Source organism: Lissotriton helveticus, chromosome 9 (assembly GCF_964261635.1).
Source record: "Lissotriton helveticus chromosome 9, aLisHel1.1, whole genome shotgun sequence".
NCBI lineage: Eukaryota > Metazoa > Chordata > Amphibia > Caudata > Salamandridae > Lissotriton > Lissotriton helveticus.
In genome coordinates, this window is record NC_136070.1 from 442,940,447 (window position 1) to 442,955,768 (window position 15,322).

The 15,322-nt window shown below is 45.5% G+C and overlaps 1 protein-coding gene across 2 annotated transcripts in view; it reads left to right on the forward strand.

Annotated features, from left to right (window-relative positions):
- The window catches only part of TDRD9 (tudor domain containing 9), a 2,642,469-nt gene that overhangs the window by 248,231 nt on the left and 2,378,916 nt on the right, over positions 1–15,322 (forward strand). The window lies entirely within an intron of this gene.

Here is a 15,322-nt window from a genome sequence, read left to right on the forward strand (position 1 = left end):
GTGACAAAGTATTTGCCTAGGATCACACCATTTGGACAAACAGGGAAGCCGAGATTGATTTCCAGCGTTTCCAGTGTCATGCAGTGCAATTCAGCCACTAGATTGGCATCTCTGGTATGAAAGTATGATGCTGTGGCTTTATATCACAGAAAAGGACGTTAGAGTTTGCGTGACAGGCAGAACACACATTTTTATTTTTGGCAGTTTCACATATTACACATTTTGCCCACATACATACAAGCACTTCCCAACATACAAAGTATCTTACCCTTTTTAGGTCTCGTGCCTGCGATTGCAGGGCGAAGCCCTGCTGTCGCTAAGCGAGTCTATTGTGATTGTTTCAGTTGTTTCAGCTTTCAAGGACTACCAAGAGGAGACAAGAGACTGGCACGCGCACGCAGCCTGCCGGAATCGGATCAGGTCGCGCGCGTGAACACGAATTAAAAAAAAATTAATACAAAGCATTGTCATTTACAATGCCAGTAACTCCAACTTTAATGTTGCGAGACCTATTGCATTGCAAATGCTTGTTTGAGCCTGTTCCTATTTCCTAGATGTCTGCTGATTTATAGCTGAGAATACTTTTCATCTTAAGAATGCTCTCTCTTTTTTTTTTTTTTAAGTGCAAACGTTTAATGCTTATGCATTTTAATTTCTCATTTGAACTCTTTATTGGGTTTCTGCACCAACACCTTATTCCGTTCTTAATTTTATTTAGTTGAAGGAAATTCCTATACGTAACATACTTGCATTATAACAATTTTGACTATAATTTTTGTTACCAATTTTCTTTTATATCTTGTATTGAAACATCGATTAATGGATTTTTAAAATTTGTAATAATAATGACTGAAGACTAATAATTAATACACGTAAATAATTTAAACTCATTAGAATTCCAGACAAAACCATTTAACTCACACTAATTCTCTTTATTGACTTTACAAATTGCTCATTTTATAGTGCCTCCATCGACGAATTGAGGGTCATACGACCAGTGGCAGGGGCTATTTAATGAGTACACCTGATTAAGACATGAACAATGCTCCGTCACTATATATAGTAACAATTATAGTGGCCTACTAGTTAAGTAGATTTGAGGCAGTTTTCACGATTTCTTACTTAGAAAGCAGATATTTCATAGTTAACGGTTTCAAGGAGCCAAATGTATTACTTTTTCGTGTCTAGCCTTGATTATAATACTTTGAGTCTGTATTAATTTGTGTATTTGACATTTATAAATGCTGAAAATGGGGGTGCAATTACACTCCACTCATGCCCTTACTCTTTGGAGATGTGATATAAATTGGCCTGGCTTTTAGCTATTAAAGTGAGTAATAGTTGGGGGGCGTGGCCTGACCAGCCATGATGTGATACACGACTTGTAGAGCTTCCACAGCTGACAGAAGGCCCCAGAGTCATTTATTCTGCATATCACTGAGTTCTGATCCCCAGATGGTCAGGTGTACGATCCTCGGACTCCGAGGGGTGCAGTGGTGACAACGGCAGGTGCCCAGTTGCCCCCTGAGCGAGGTCCTACACCAGTGCGGCCAAACGGTCAAGATGTTGGCCCTCAGGATGAGGTGGGCTCCCGAGGGTCACGAAAGACTGTAAAGGTTGATCGGAGGGTCCAGTGCCCAGCTGGCAGACATAGTGCTGTAGAGCGCCTCGACCCTGTGAGGCCTGCAGAGGGACCCGAGGCAGAAGGGTCCTATCCAAGCTGTGGAGAGGCCTGAAACTGGGCCAGAGCTTGCTCAGTTGCATAACGGGGCACCAAAGGGGGCCGGGCCTGAGGGCTGCCCCCAAATCCGGGAACACTGGCGGTGTGACCGTGGAGTTGGGCGGGGCAGTCATGCAACAGCGGTCACAGAGGATGGGGCATGTATCCCTGCACTTGCATCCGGCTGCCCAGGAGAGGACTGCGTGTTCTGATCTTAAATCATGAAACTGATCTCTGGATCAAGAAGGCCGTATGCTTTGTGTGCCGCACAGACTGCAAGGAGGACCCCATGCCTGCAACGAGGGCTAATTATAATGAAGACTGAGACTGACCTCACCTCACAAAGAGGATTTGGAGAAGGCACTATTCGGGAGGAAGACCCGAGTAGCGATTGCGGACTATGGACAGTGAGTGCTGTTGCCTTGTGCAGCGATATATGCGGAACGAAAAGTTGTGCCACAGCTGCATAGTTCTGACCTCCATGGGGGAACTCAGCCTGACTTTTACACCACCGCCCCCGTCAGCTGAAGTTAATGGTGGATACACCCACAAAGGGATGGGGACAAGATGTGCAGTGAGGGGCAGGACCCTGAATCCATGGGCTAATGGGGAGGGGGGAGTATGGACAACACCGGAAGGGAAGAGCACCGCCCTAGGCACGCATACAGCGACCATCATGGAGGCCATTAGGGAAACAGAGGTGACATTGGAGACACAGATTGTGGAAGTGGTAAACAAGGTGGGCTTTCTGTGCAAATATCATAAAAAGCTGGTGGACCGTGTAAAGGGTATTGAGGATCACTTGTGTACTGGCCTAACAAATGTTAAGGAGCTCACACTGAAATGTTCAGCCCTGGAAAGGGAGGTGAAGACGCTGGCGAGTTGACTAGAGGATGCAGAAGGCACATCCCACCGCGACAATCTGAGACTGCTGGGGTTTCCTGGAGGAGTAGAGGGCCCAGTAAAGAAGGATTCGTGGAGGAGTGGCAAGCAAAGAATATTCTGCAGGGATGCCCATCTTGGTTCTTTTCGGTTGAGTGAACTCACAGAATACAGGCGATGCACCTGGGGCGTTCCCGCGACCGATCATAGTCAGTTTGATGAACTTCAAGGACAGGGATATAATTGTGCAGGCATTACGGAAGCATGGCCCTTGGGTAATAGGTGGTTATATGGTTAACTTGTACCCGGACTATACGACTCTCGTCCATAGACAGAGGGGGGGGGGGTGAAAAAGGTCAAATAGGTGCTCCGCCAGTTAGATCTGAAATATGTGATCATTTTCCCGGCACCATTGCGGATTGTGTACAAAGACAAGGCTCCATTCCTGTTCACAGGTCAAGAGGCCTAGTCCTGGCTGGAACGACGGGGCTTGTGGTCGGACCTGCTGCCCCGCACACAGAGGGACACCGGTTGGCGGCAGCAGGTGCCTTCCAGGCAAAGGAATACCAAGCGTACCAGGCCTCCTTGACAAAATATGAAATGAAAGTGGAACAAGTGAAAACGGTAATAGAGGTCAAACATTGTAGTGGCACTCTTGGCAAAAATAAATGGAGGGAGTTGGTCTTTGAGGAGGAGGGCAGTGGATCAAAAGGTAGAAATCGAGATGGACATAGAAAAAGAGTAGATACTGAAGGCTACATCAAATACGGCCGAGGACCTTGGGTAAGGAGCCTACAGTGAGAGGTAAGATGCGGTCCTTCGAGAGACACTCTGGGTGGCTTGAATAAGAACCTATCCTATCGAATAAAAGATAATTGCAAGATGCAGTAAGATTTGACTGCCACAGAGGATGAAGTTGTCAGTATAGAATACAGAAACCGGAGAGAGGCGCACAGAACCATTGACTGTTGCTCCTGCGAGGCCTCAGGTTACGCCCTGGCAAAGGAAGTGCAGAAAGTTGTTATATTGTAATTGTTTGGAGTTCAGACTTTGGGAGTGGTCAGTTTTAGGATCACTGTAAGGTAGGGTAGGTTGTAGTTAGAGGGATAGTCTGCAGCACAACAGGATTCCGAAACATCAGGGGTGTAACTCAACTTGCACATTCTGGTGTAGGGTGTTAGGAAGGGGATGAAGGTACTCGGCCACCATGACACAGCATCATCTTTTATGTCAATGGGTTAGGGAACAAGGTAAAAGGGGGCTTGGTTATTAAGGCTCTTAGTAGATACAAAACCAACATAGTGTTTCTACAGGAAACCCACCTAACAGATGGTCAACACTACGGTCTGGGTAAAGGTAAATACAAGCCGGCATGCTATGCCAATTACATCTTGGGATCAAGGGGAGTGATAATTCTCCTTAAGAGAACTTTGCCATTTCACATGTCCCGCACGTGGACAGATGTCAATGGGCGCTATGTAGCGAGGTTGGGCGATTATTAGGATGAGACCATGCTGTTGATGAATGTGTATGATCCACCAGGAAACCAATCTACAATGCTTCATAAACTGGGACATTTTCTGACGGAGGTCTCCCCGGCACTCACCATCATTGGCGGGGACTTTAACCTAGTTATGGATACACAGTTGGATAGGATGAGCATAAGGAGGGAGGGAGAGGCAACCTGGGGAAAGCGGGAGGAATTTGTACAGGTTCTGGGGTTGAAAGGAGTCTGGAGGGCTCTCCACGGACATGAGAGGGGATACTCATTCCACTTAAACATGCATGATATGCAGTCTAGGCTTGACTACTTCCTCACTCCTGGGCGCACACCAAGTTTACTGATGCCTGATATTTGGCCTGAGGGATCAGTGACCACTGCCCCCTGAGCTTTACTATGACCAACGATAGGCGCACTGGAAATGGAGGGTAGAGATCTGGCATCTCATGAACCATGTGCAAAGAGGAGGTCCAAAAACTCTACTTTCAGGGGAATAAGGGCACAGTGCACTATCCGGTTATGCTGTGGGAAGTGTATGAAGCTACGATCAGGGTTGTAATCGTCACTGGGAGATAGAGAGTCTCCACAGACTAACCACATTGGAGCAGGAATTGGCACAGCTGCAGAGAGATTATGCTGCCTCCCTTGCACCCTGCCTGAAAGCTGATATAGATCTGAAGCGGGCTGAGTACCAAATGGTAGCTAGGCATGAGGTCAAAACGGTTTACCTAGCTCGATAGAAGCATGTTCATGAAGCTGGGGACAGAGCAGGTAAACTGCTGGCCTGGATAGGCAGAAAGGAAAGGGAAGGAATGGATGTACGAGAAATAAAAATGGCATTAGGGGAAAAGGTGAGAAATATTGAGCAAATACCTTTGGAATTTGGTTGCTACATGGAAACCTTCTGTAGCGCACAGACGCAGGCCCAGGAGGCGGGAGTATTGGCTTTCGTAAACAACTGCTTGGTATGGCACTTAAGACCAGAACAGGTTAGGTAATTTGAGGCCTCGGCCTCGGTGGAAAGGTGGTGCTGGTTGTCGGACAGATGCAGACTGGGAAGACTCTGGGCCGAAGGGGCTCTCTATAGGGTTCTTCCACAGATCGAGTAAGAGGACAGTGGCAACTCTACATACATACATACATACATAAAAGCATTTAAGACTGGAGATCTGCTAGGGGGTATGAAAATGGCAACCGTTGATCATATTCTGAAAGCTGTGTGACCCAGAGATAGTTGTGAATCATATTGACCAACATCCCAGCTTAATGTAGATACTAAAATCCTGTGAAAAGTCTTGACAACTAGACAGTGGGCGGTGGTGACTGAACTGGTGCACCCGGACGAAAACTGGTTCATACTGGGTTGCTCAATCCGACTGCACCTGAGGCAGCTCCATAATAACATGACTGCGGCGAAGGCATTGTTAGAGCTAGGATCGTTGTATCGCTAAATGCTAACCAGGCTTTTGGCTAAGTGGAGTTACCCTATCTGTTTGAGATCCTGGATATAGACAGGTTTGGGGCCAAAGTACATTAGATGGTTCAAGCTGCCTTATAATAGACCAACAACCAGAGTGAAACTTATGGCCGTATCTCCCGAGATTTCAAGGTGCAAAGGGGTACCAGACAGGGGTGCCCACTGTCGTCTAAGCTATTTGTGCTGCGATAGAGGCATTGGCGAAATGGATATGTATTGATGCCCGGATATGGGGTTCGACGGGTGGCACGGGATGGGAAGAGCGTATATTGCTATTCGCAGATGACATCTTGTTGTATTTGACGAAAGCAGACACTGGACCGGCTGCAGGATATTTTACGGATATTCGGCAGATATACTGGCTACGCCATGAATTGGGGAAAGTCCCTACTAATTCCGGGATTGTGGGGGGAAAAGGGGGGTTTGGGTGCCATATGTAGTGATGCCTTTGCCGCTATGGGTGGAGACTCACAGGTAGTGCCTGGAGATATGGATATCTAGAGATGCCGATTCGCCCTATGAGGCAAACTTGTTGCCTATGATAAAGGTGCTAGAACAGGACATGAGACACTGTCACATGCCATATGGCCATGTCTGAACTGGGGTGGCTTGGTGAGCAAAATAACGATGGATTAAACCCAGATCTGTGACTGGGGGTGCATGTTTTGCCATTGTGCAACATTCTGTCCTTCATCTTGTGTGTTTTGCTGATCACCCTATGTGGGAAGGGTATGCCCAGACGTGGGTCCCGTGCTCACTAAGCCACTGGAGTCAAGCTATCCAGGCTGAAGATGGCTGATAGCCAGAAACCGGTCCTAGGATGCTTGATTCCGGTCCAGGGAAGACATGGCCTTGCAGTTCGGGCTGGACTGTTCCCATGAGGCACAGTGTCAAGACTGATTTGCATATGGCCATGTCTGAACTGGGGTGGCTTGAGCAAAATAACGATGGATTAAACCCAGATCTGTGACTGGGGGTGAATGTTTTGCCATTGTGCAACATTCCGTCCTTCATCTTGTGTGTTTTACACTGGCACATGCTGACACTCTTACTGTTGGGAAACATAGCAATGTTTAAAATGATAGCTCTACCCCTGACTCCTCTACGTGCTTCAGAACAGTCCATATAGGGTCCCCTGCTTTTTTTGCCAAGGTGGACTCGCTTGTGAGAAGACTTTGCGTGGGGGATGATGTCCTCCAAAGATCGATGTTTGATGTCCTCCAATGGTCGATGTTTGATGGGGGTATAGCTCTGTCGAACATAGGAAGCATTACAAACTACCGCAGGTTAGCATGGTCAATGACTGGGCCTACGGAGACTGGGAAGACCCTATGTTTTGCCTCAACAGGCAAAGCGTCCTTATGAGAAGGGACCAGACTGAGGCTAGTAGTGGCACTGAGGGGCTTTTGGCTGCAATAATATTGGTCTTTCTACTCTGGCAGATGAATGGGACTCTAATGGTGTTGTACAGTTTGCCTTCCAGTTTCCCTTTTGTCTTCCTGAGGAAAGAATGCCATATGCCAGTCAGTGGTTACGATATGGCGAGCTGCGTCCTGCATTCCAGGAATGTATGTCCCAGGATGATGTAACCCAGGAGAACTCTCCCTTGAAAGGAAAGCTGTTAGATGGACGACTCAGCAGTAGACTAATTTTGATGCCGTATGGCACTCTGATGAGAAACATACAGGGCACCCTCACGTGACTGCAGGGTGGATTGGAACAGTAGCAGGGGAAATTAGACCAGGAGGAGTGGCAAATGGCACTTAGTTTTCCGTGGGGCGGTTGCAATAAAGGTAAGTTACTGCCTGATCCAACTTAAAATTGTCCACAGGACATACTACACAAGAACATTACTGCATGAAATTGGGGGGTGGAGAGTGCAGTCTACCTCAGAGGGCTGCACTAAAAGGGTACTTACTGCACACACTGTTGAGCTGCCCAGATCACTGGAGGAGGCCACAGTGGCGCTCCTGGAAAAGCAACTTTACCTCTTGCTGTTGGGAATACGGGACCCCTTAGATGTGATACCAGAAGATACTGGTAAACACAGGGTGCATGGTGGCCTAGTGGGATATTCTCCAAATGTGGGGAAATAGGGATTCTCCCCTATATCGAGAGTGGGAGACCGGCATGGAGCATTGTAAACTAATGGAAAGGAAGATCTACAAAGGGTGGGTCTACCCACGGAAATTTGAGAGAGTCTGAGCAGCTGGGGCTTGGCGAGCCTATAGTGGAAAGGGTGGGTTCAGAGACTAGAAACGCCAAGTGGGGACACAGTGGAGAGCGGGATTGACTGGGCTAGACTAGAGTTAAGCACGAAACAAGCCACAAATGGGCGACAGGAAAATTTACCTCACAGCTGGAAGGTGCCATATGGTGAACTGGTTGAGTTCAGAATGTTTGTGCGGGGCGGCGGACTGGTGGGTGATCGGACTAGTGTGTTGTATTAAGATTTCACATGTTTGTCTTGTCCTGTATAAAACAATAAACAAATTAAGAAATAAAATAAAAGAATGGACAAAAAAGGAGTAATTAACTTTTACAATAGTAAAAATATTGTGCGAAAGTTATTTACTGGCTTTTAAAATTGTATACCCATATGTTTAGCTGTGAATATAAATTGTATTTATAATGTGTAACAATATTGTGCATTGATAAGTAAAATGTTATATATCGATTTGTGGTTTTATAAAAAAGTCTTAACACTTTTCTCACAAGTTATATACAATCAAACATTACCTCACACCTCCTTATTTGACTTCAAGCACCAGAAGTGACCAAAAGCTGTCATATGGGAGTGGTATTTAAAACTAAATATGTAAACACGCTGCAGTTATGTATCTTGCTGGGTTGTGTGGGTAAGGCGCACTAATGTAAAGAATGGAAGAAACAATTTAAGGTTAGGTAAGATTCAGCAAACACCGACCCGATAAAGCCCTGAAATTCTCCGGTTCTGGCATCAAATACACATCTTACACCATAACTTGTGTTTGCCATCATGCTCAGCATATGACTTTGCTAATGGCACAAGAAGATGAGGCCACATTACTAAAAGCAGAACACTTTTACATTTCCGTGTTTTATACTGCACGTTACCCATTTATCACTGTGCACAGCATTTAGCCATGTGTATTTAAGTTGATAGCAAAGCCTTGCTTTTGTCCGGAACTTGATCCAAGCCCACCATCGGATCTATTTACTGCTGTGCATGGCTTTTGGCTGGGCTCAGTGGGCCTGGCCTATGACGAGGACCTTCATCCTACCCAGGACTGGTGGCTAAATCCTACTTTGTAAGACCTGCAGCCGTATGCAGAGGGTGTTGGGCAGGCTCTCTCCCCAACTTATATATACACACACAGAGAGGGAGGGACTAGAGAATGTGCCTTCCCTCGCTTCCCAACCAAACTATAAACCTCACAACACGAGAAGGACACATCCCTACTCTTATATTTAAAGAGCTGGAAACAGTGCGAATCAAAGATAGCTTACATGGGTAAAAAAGGGTAGAAAAGAGAGAAAGAAAAACCCTACTGGAAGATCTAAAAGGTTTTTATGATTGCCCTTACCCATTTGTAGTGGCATGCTTCTTCATAGGGCCGCTGTCACACCCTGGTGAAAACCAGCACTCCGAGTGAAGCGCATATTTGATTAAATCCGAAATAGAAAACAAATATGTTCGAGGCATGTGGGCTGCTGAATTCATATCTGTGCATAGATCGCCGCATAGTGTTGGGTCCGGATGATTGTACATTGTTGTCCTGGAAGAGTCTTCGAAGTATCACGAGATAGGTGGCTCCTCCCTCGGAAAACAAATATTTTTCATTTGAGGGATCCCTATTGCTGAAATAATCTTGTATAAGGCTGTCTAAGTGGGTGCCTGTATATTTATTTATTATTGGCCTTCCTTGACCGGTTTAAAAAATGTAAAATGGTTATATAGGAGGAGTTACATCGCCATTATCCCATCTGCCTGTACCAACATGTTTCAGCCACCTGCAAACACACTACTGGGTCACTGTCCTCCCTCAGGATACTGATCATTATTCTAATCCCTCTGAGTTTATTTAACTGGATAATAAGGACAGGTATGTGGCTTTAATTGCCTCATTAGCCATCACCCCTTGATCATGTATGTCAATATACACATTATGACCTAATAGCTGTAATCTGTCAAACTCACGTACCCCACACCCTGTGGCAAATGGGACACTCTTTTTTACTAACACCATTACTATTCAGCCTACGTAATAAGATTGCTTTTCTTACCAGTGTCATTATAGCTTCTCCAAACTCTAGGCCAGAGTGGGAACCCAGCCCTATAGTCACACCCTATAAACAGAAGTAGTACAAAAAAACAATTTTTTATTCATATTGTGTTGTACTCCCAATATGCTTATTGTCTTATTTTTCTTTTTGTTATTTGTATCCTTTTTGTGTTTATCACTCGAATATTTTTGTATTTTCCCAGACTTAATAGCAGAAAGACTTAATTCTTACACTATTTCTTTTAAAGGAGAGAAAAAGAGGAGTGTGGTTATTCAGAGACGAAACCCAGTTTCTTAATGTGGTTTCTTATTTTGATCCCTGCCTATATATATTGCGATTAAAGGCCTGTACGGCTATCATTCCATCTTGCTTCTTTTCTTTTAAGCAGGAACTCCAGTATGCTATGGTGTATTTTAAACACCCGGAATTATTCCCAAACACAGCAAATGGCTTGCTTTAAACCGGCATGGAGAACTCGCTTGCACTGACATTTTGTCTTGGACTAAATAATCCTTTGGTCAAGCTGTACTTAATTTCAAGGTTCCCCCTGCATCACTTACTGTATCATGGTAAGGCATCTCCTCTAAGACCTCTCTGCGCCCTCCGACAATGCCTTTGCGTGAGAAGCGGCTTCTTGAAATAGAAGCTGAGATTTTCACTACAGGTCATGTGACTGCCTCAGACTTTTTCAATCTCCTACTAGAGTAAGATTAATTATTTTTCCTTTTAGAATTGCAGCCGCCATCTTGTATTGGCCGTGGATACGCAGAGTATTTTGTAATGGTGTGTGTACATCTCCAAGGGCTAAATCACTCCTATGTCAGTTCCCACTGTCTACTATGTATATGTTAATTGTCGTATTAAATCTCTGCTTATTATACATATTATCAAAACAACAAAAGAGTGTGCCTTCTTAGGAGAACCAAGCGGTACAAAAGGGGATGGTGATGGACGGAGCATCTGAACCAATCAAACACTCGCACCCAGTCAAAAGATCTGGGTTTAATCCATCACCGTTCTTTAGCCCACTCTGCCACCCCAGTTCAGACATGGCCATATGCAAATCAGTCTGACCCTGTGCCTCATGGGAACAGTCCAGCCCGAACTGCCAAGCCATGCCTCCCTGGACCGGAAACAAGCTTCTTAGGACCAGTTTCTGGCATTTCAGCCGTCTTCAGCATATTTCGGTAGCATAATGTTTCTGTGGTCAATATTTCGACAAACAACCTTCACAGCCGATTTCCATGCTCTACGTTTCTGCGAGGGACGCTTGCACAGCTACTACCCATCCTGAATCGTTTTCGTGTGAAATTGTGTGCTTGAAATGTCTTCTCTGGTATACTTGCATACCAGTTTTCTATGCTATGCTGTTTTTTTGTCTAGGAAACCTGCCCTGTGACATGTGCTGTCCCTGTTAAATGAAAGAAAACGTCACTTCTGATGATGAATTGGTTCTATGTGAGGGAACGTAGTACCCCAAAACAAACCTTTATGGGCTTCCAGAGTAGCGTGCTTCAACACCCTATCAGGGGTAACAAGAGCTATATAAATACATATCTTTTTTCTTCCTCTATCCTTCTGCTATCATTCCAAATCCAAATAACTGACTACCCTATCCACCACTTAAAATGTACTTGCATGTTTAACTATACTAATTCAACACTAATACTCTATGGGTCCCCGAGTAGCGTGCTACTTGCAAACATGGAGAATCAAATTTGATTCTTTAGCAAGCCCTCACTCACCAACCTAGTTGGTGACATGCTCCATCATCTTGCCCCACCAGGAAGGTCGAGTACCTCCGCGGTGTGCTTCGACGCCAGAATTACTGCGGAGCTGGTTGATTTTGTGCAAGTGGATGTGAAGTGAGTTAAAAGTGCCAGGGTTGTGTCCAAAAATAATTGTATTAGTTGGCCAACCAGGCAAGGTTAAAAAAGGAGTGAGGGATTGATGCTAGATAGATAGTTCAGCTATCTCTAACTGTGAGTGGTCAACATGTTTCTGCCTATATGTTGCAACTAGCTAGGCATTCTTCAGGACCAGTGTGTAGACCCCGGCGGCTATGAGTGCGCTAAGGCTCACCCTAACATGAAGGTCAAGTGTGTGAAAAAACAGGAAAAAATATCATTAAAACCTGCAGTTCATGCGGGTACCTGATTATTTGTAGGAACCCAGCAGTTATCTGAAAGGAGAAACAGACACAAACAGACATATATAGATAAAACGATCATTTAGGATGTAGTCACAAGGTGTTTGTTCTTCCAAAATTGATCAGGCACTCCTGCTCTTCTCGAGGTGCGATGCTACTATATCACACAAAGCTATGGTGCAGTATACTGAGATATGTATGTGCACCTAGTTTTCACATTATCATCTTAATCTGGTGGTACCAGTTTTTTAGCACTATTTCACCTGCACGCACACTCTGGCGTTAAGTGGTATGGGTGCGTCAGTGTCTCACACACTCTGACGTGACAATCAATGACTCGCCTAGTGCAGTGTGGCGGGTGGCTGAAAGCACGGTAACATAATAAAAAGGATGGAAATTCTTACATGTGGGGTGATCACTAATCACACCATGGGTCTAGGGAGGGGGGTGATGGATAGTAGGCACACCCTGTAAGGAGAGGGGAAAGAGACGCGGTGAATCAGGGTAATGGTCCCACCCTCCAGGTCAGTTACTTATCTGTTTTGTCGCGTGGTTGCAGGATTCTACTCACGCCATGAAAGCCAGGCACCCGCTCGATACCTGATCAGACCGTCAGAAACCGGACCACGTTGATAGGGTTGTCCGTGTCCCAAGGTTCTTATATAAAGGCTGTAAGAGCCGCTCAGGAGTTCTCTGAATTTGTGCTGGCGTCCCGGCGGGACAGGGGTGGCCACGTCATGGTGCATACGTCATTCTGTCTGCGTCATCCCTTACGGCCAATCCGGTCAAGGGGTCAGGCTCATGTGACCCTTAGTGTCAGCGTACCGCTAGAATGCTGACTTCAGTGGTCCCTATTGAAATTATTTAACAAAGTTTTATTGACCATTTTGATCATGTTGCATCACCGTTCAGAGATGCATTATGGTGGAGAAAAGAATAACTTTTACAATGAATGCGAAGATTTAGAATGCGGAACAGGCAAGAGTTCTAGCATGTAAGAACACAGAAAAGGGGAGTGTTCTTGCGTGTGAGAATATACCTAATTTCTTGTTAGTGCCAAGTAAAGCTTTGGATGTCCAAACGACATTCCCATTGTTCAGAGGGAGCTAACCGTCATGCTGTGTGGCAGTTTGCTTAGTCATATATAATTTTCTAGAATCTTTCAGTGGTGGTGTACAAATAGTAGGTGTGTCCCTGATGGTGCATGATGGAGCTGGCCATGTGTTCAATCCTTGTTAAACTACCAAGAGTGACTCCGGAAATGTCAGTCAACCCAGGAGTGCTGGAATGGTGAATTTAAATGTTTATGTAATATAATCTGGGGTGTGGTCCCTAACTGGAGCGACTAGTGGCCATAGTTTGGTATGAATGCGCATATTTGCTCAGGTTTTTTGGGTGCATGTATGAGAATCAAGGGTGTTGTGACATTATCCTCTAAATACAGTGCTCCATGGGATGTTCTCATTAAGCCCATCCTCGTCTGTGCCTAGGCGGTAGACCCACCTCTGTTCCTTCTCAAACAGGGACTGTTGGATGTTTCTGCCTGTGTTCCCCTGTTCAATGACAGTCTACTTCAAGTCATTTGTCGTGTGATTTTGTTGTATGTAGTGCTCACTTAGTTTTGTTGTGATCCTCCTACACCTAATGTTACTTCTGTGTTCCCACACGCGTTGTTTAATTTTCTGTGTAGTCATCCCTACATAACGCAACCCGCAAGGACACATGATCGGATATACCACGTTAGTGGAGTTGCAGTTAGTGTGGGAGCCTTGTGACCAGGTTTTACCTGGTTCCAGTTCGAGGGTCTTTGTGTGTGTTGTCAAATGGCATACACTACAGTTAGCAGAGTGATAATGGCCCACTACTCTTGGTAGACCCCAAGCTGCAGTTACGGAGGGTGCACCAAGAGGTTACTGAACTCTTGGTCGTGCATGAACCAGAGAATCTCTAAGACTGCGGCCCTTTCTGAATGGAAAACAATATTTTTTCCCAAGCCCTGTTGCTGCTTGTAAGGATCCTCCAGTGTTTATTTATCACTTTCTTGACTGTAGTGGATGCAGTGCTGTATGTCGTGACACAGGTGAGGGGGATTTCTTTCTTAACTTTAAGGTTGTCCTCCAGGAGTGCTTCCCTTGGTTGGTTTTGTGCTCTCTTGTAGCTCTTATTCAGGATCCATTCGGGGTACCCTCGATTTTTCAGTCTGGAAGTGAGGTCAGATGATTGATCGCGGAAATCAGCCAATTTGCTACAATTTCCTCTGAGTCGTAGGTATTGCCTGTAAGGTAGATTTTCCCCAGAGGGGCTAGGTTGGAAGCTGGAAAATTCCAGTAGATTGTTCTTTGCAGTCTGTTTGTAATGCGTCTTAGTGGTGAGGCTAACCTCACCTTTGGAGATGATCACGTCCAGGAAAACCACCTCCTGTTGGTTACAGGTATAGGTGAAGACGTCTTCGGGTCCTTTCCGTAACATAAGGACGTCGTCAATATACCTCTTCCAAAGTGCTATGGAAGAGGTATATGGGTGGTTGGCAGTGAGGATGAATTTGCTTTCGAAATCATGGACGTACAGACCAGCCACTCTAGGGGCAAAAGTGCTGCCCATCGAAGTTCCAGTCGTTTGGAGAAAAAGGGTGCCTTTGTATTCAAAGTAATTCCGTTTAAGTGCCGTGGTGGCACATTTCAAGATGAACTCTTTAGGAGTCCGGTACTCCCAAACAATCTCGTCCAGTGTCTCACCCAGGACCTTAATGGTGTCATACTGGGGAATGCTGGTGTAAAGACTTTCTATGTCAAGGGTCACCAGTATGGTTGAGGACTCATCGATGCTCAAGTCTTGTAGGAGATGGTGAAGACTCTTGGTGTCTTTGAGGTACGTTGGTGTTTGCTGTATGAGTGGTTCCTGAAAAAAAGAAGTCACAGAACCGTGACAGCGGCTCAAGGATGGAGCCGATCCCCGAAACGATTGGGCGCCCTGGTGGAGGTGTCTTGTTCTTATGCATTTTAGGCAGCGTAAAAAATAAGGTATAACGCCGTCTCCTTTACTCAAGAAGGCTGCCTCATTTTTGGTGATATGGCCATCTTCCTCTGCCTCTTTGATCATGGTTGTGATTTCTGTCTTCAGTTCTGATGAAGGGTCTCCAGTAAGGAGGGTGTAGTTCTTGACGAAGACATTGGCATTCCAATTCATAATCCCTGGTATTCTGGATTACCACCCCTCCGCCCTTATCTGCTGATTTGATGGTGATTGTGGTGTTTGATTGCAAACCTTGGAGCGCTAGGAATTCTTTTTTGCTCAGATTATACATGTTAACCTTAACCCAAATGTGAT